The sequence below is a fragment of the Heterocephalus glaber genome, unplaced genomic scaffold (genome assembly GCF_053883595.1).
Source record: "Heterocephalus glaber isolate CG9 unplaced genomic scaffold, H.glaber_assembly_v1.0 deba00000281, whole genome shotgun sequence".
In the NCBI taxonomy this organism is placed as follows: Eukaryota; Metazoa; Chordata; class Mammalia; order Rodentia; family Bathyergidae; genus Heterocephalus; species Heterocephalus glaber.
In genome coordinates this window covers 23,488,027-23,492,049 of record NW_028258139.1, presented here as the reverse complement: position 1 = coordinate 23,492,049, position 4,023 = coordinate 23,488,027, and the positions used below count along the sequence as shown (strand labels likewise).

The window sequence follows — 4,023 nt, the reverse complement described above, 5'->3', positions numbered from 1 at the left end:
CAAGTAAATACATGAAAAAATGTTCAACATCACTGGTCATTCGAGAGATGCAAATGAAAACAATGCTGAGATTCCACTTCACTCCAGAAAGAATGGCTGCTATCATGAAATCAACCAATAACAAATGCTGGCAGGGCTGTGGGGAAAGAGGAACCCTGCTCCAGTCCTGGTGGGAGAGTAGACTGGTGCAAGCACTGTGGAAATCAGTATGGAGATACCTCAAAGAACTAGGACTGGAAGTCCCATTTGACCCCGCTATTCCACTGCTGGGGATCTTCCTCAAAAAATTAAAAGAATCATATCACAGTGATATACGTGCACCCATGTTCATAGCAGCACAGTTTGTGATAACTAAAACTTGGACACAGCCCAAATTCCCATCAACTGGTGACTGGATAAAGAAAATATGGGTTTTTTTATAAAATGGAGTGCTACTCAGCCATAAAAAATGAGAAATTAGAGACATTTATAGCTAAGTGATGCACATTGAGGTGATACTCTTAAGTGAAATAAATAAGACACACATGTATAAATACCGAATAGTTTCTCTGGTGTGAGAAACTGAAAGTGTAAATAAGGACTAAAATGTAAAATAGGTAATGTGAAATAGGAAGAAAAGGGGCAAAGGGGAAGGAAGTGGGAGGGCTAGGGGAAAGGATAATGGGAGTAATATGAGGAAATGGAAAAATAGGAACAAAATCTTTGTAAATAGGGAGGAATGGAGTGGTTGAAGGGAGGGCTGGGCAAGGGTGAAAAATAAGAACAAAGAGAGATTATGTAAAGGTGCAAATTTCCAATGATAAATGTCATTATATTGTATACCTAAAATGTACCAATGATTAGAATGAATAATTGATAATGTAAAATAGGAAGAAAAGGTCCAAAGGGGTAGGGGTAGTGCAAGGGGCAGAGGAAAGGAAAGAAGAGAAAGGAAAAATGCTGAGAAATGGAAAAAATGGAAATAAAGTCTTTGTAAATAGGGAAAGGTGGAGGGGGTGAAGGGAGGGCTAGGAATGGGGGAAAAATAAGAACCAAGATACATTATGTAAAGGTACAATTCCCAATCAGAAATGTAATTGTGTTGTATACCTAAAATGTACCAATAAAAGAATTTAACAAAAAAAATTAAATGCATAGTAGATAATAAAAGAAAATAAAATACATCCATTAATAGCTCAAAATATTGTTTTGGCTTGCCCTTAAACTGCAAATCAGTTCTCTAAAGTCAGGGCGGGCATCTTCATAGTTCACAGAGTGCATTTTAGAGGTCTAATGATTGGTGCAATGTCAGTGTAGGTCAGCTTGTCACGTTCTCTTTATTCAGTGTCAGTTGGTTCTGAGGCTATCAAAGTGCTTAGATGTTTCTGTGCACAGGAAAGGAAAGCCTCAAACTGGACAGGCTTCTGTCTGACGACTTGATCAAGCCTTTTCTGTTCTTTTATATACTCAATCAGCTCATCTCTTGTTCTTCTCACTGCCTCTTCCACAGCCTTCTCACTTCGCTTCTGCTCTTCTATTATTGCTACCTTAACAGTTTCCTGACTTATTTTTCTTTGTTCTTATATAGCTGTTTCAATGGCCTGAGATAATTTATTTTTGTATATCCTTTCATTGGTACATTTTAGGTATACAATATAATGACATTCATCATTGGATATATGTGCCTTTACATACTCTCTTGGTTCTTATTTTTCCCCCTTCCCCTGCCCTCTCTTCAACCCCTCCATCCCTCTGAGATACTTTTTCTCGATCTGTTTCTTTTTTTGGTACTGGGGATCGAACTTGCACCCTTGTGCTTGTGAGGCAGGCAGCAGAACCACTGAGCTAAATCCCCAGCCCTTTTTCTTGATCTTTTGCATGTTCTGTTTTCCATAATTCCCTTTCTTCTGCATGAGTTTTTTCCAAATTCTTTCTTTCTTCTTCTATGGCTTTCATAACTACCTCTTTCATTGCTTCTTGCTCTAGCTTTGCAGAAGATTCCAATGCCTCCTTATATTTTTGCCTTTCTTCTCCCAAACATTTTTTCAATATTTCCTTCTGTTCTTGAGATTGTTGATTCAAGGCTTCATTTATTTTTTCTTTTAACAGTTCCTTCTGTCTGTCTAGCATTTCAAGGAGCCTCTGATGCTTATATTCATCCACAATCATACCAAGTGCCTCGTGGCCCATTTTCCTCATGTCCTCCAATTCTTGTTTATGCTTTTCCTGAAGTTCTTTGTATCTATCTTGAAAGGAAGTGGCTTCTTGCTCTTTTTCTTTTAGAATGTCTTTTTCTAAGATACTGTGCTTTTCCATCAGTGATTCTACATCATTTTTAATCCTTTGTTTTTCTTCTTCAGACATTTTGAGTTTCATCTCCAGATCTGAAACTTTTTGCTGAAGCTGGATGTTTGAAACATTTCCTGCAGGATCCTCAGAATCATCCACAAGAGCAACTGTTCCATCGCTTGTCTCAACCGATAAACCCAACGGAAAAAGTGGGATATCTAGATGAGTGCGCGTTGACTACTGAACCTGTGCTTTCAGAACAGCATTGCTCACGATGCTGTTGTCCATGTGTGCATTCTCTGGGGAGAAGAGAATGGCATCAGGAGAAAGGCAGCCCACTGAAGGAGATGAGTGGTCATGATCCAAAACAAGCTCGGGAGAAGCTGGTGACAGATGGACTGTGGGTACTGTAGGAAAGGCAGCCCAAGGAATAGCAGATGTTGTTTGGGTCTCACCATTTCCACCAGCAAAAGTCTCTGCAGCCTCAAAACCACCAAAATCATCATCATCCATTCTTTAAGTGGCACAGTTCGTAGAGGTTTCAATCTCTAATCAGTTGGCTCCAAGTCAGGGTGGCAGAGGGACAACAGTTCATGGTGGCAGAAGACAGCAAGGGCCTACTGTGAACTTTTGGTTTATCTTTTCTTTGAACTTATCTGTTTTCTTCATCCCTTCTAAGAACTTTTAATAGATTTCTGCTACCTGGTATTTGTGTTTTCTGTTTTTGTGACCTCTTGCTCTGCCTTGGGAGAGTTGGGGGATGGTTCAGAGATCTGTTTTCTTGCTTTCCCATTATCCTGTGTGTAACTGGTTTGTGTGTGTGTGTGTATACACACACACACACATATATATATATTTTAAATATGTATATATATTAAATATATATATCCCTTTTTCCCCTTTTTTCTTTGGGGGATTACTGAAGTTTGGGAACCAGAGAAGTGAACAGAGTTTATGGCTTAGATGGAGATTTTTGGTAGGGTTTTGCCTCTCTGTGAGTAATTTTCAGCTTTGCATGTGCAGTGCTAGTATTTACTCCTTCTGTTACTTACTTTGAGTGACTTCAACCCTGTCCTTATGTTTTACTGAAAGAATCACTTCTGGTTATAACAGTACCCACAGATTCAATTTTACAACACTTCTATCTGATAGGCCTTGAAGTTGCTCTTGCCCTTTTGTGTATTCTCAGGGCACATCGTAACTCTTCATTGCTTGTGGATGTTCTGCGGTGAGGTAGGTGAGGTGAGGAGGGGAGAATGGGTGGTTGTTGGATGAGGAGAGTTAGACACTAAGAGGGAGGCTTGAAGCAAGGAATAGTACATGAGAAGAAAAGGTGGATGTGGGGTCTGATTTTATTGGAGTATTTTTAGTTGAGTTGAAGGGTTAGTACTGAGAGTTTTGAGAGGATATTTTATGGGGACAAGGGTGAGATATGGAAAAAAGGAGATTTACTTTGTGATTGATGAAAGTTGTGGATTTTCATATCCACTGTCACCTCTTCTATTCATCATAGTATTTGAAACACTAGCCAGAGCAAATAGGCAAGAGAAAGAAATAAAATGAATACATATAGGCAAGGAAGCACTAAAATTATCATTATTTGAAGGTGACATGATGCAATACTCTACATAGAAGACCCAAACTACTCCACCAAAAACCCCTTAGAATTAGTAGGGAACTTCATTAATGTAGCAGGATACAAGGATCAGCACACAAAAATCATTAGCATTTATATACACCAATAATGAACAGCAT

General features: G+C 39.0%; 1 pseudogene; it reads right to left on the bottom strand.

Moving 5' to 3' along the window:
• Positions 1-1,316: 1,316 nt before the first annotated feature.
• LOC147830252 (coiled-coil domain-containing protein 91-like) lies at positions 1,317-2,915 on the bottom strand (annotated as a pseudogene).
• Between the last annotated feature and the right edge of the window lie 1,108 nt (positions 2,916-4,023).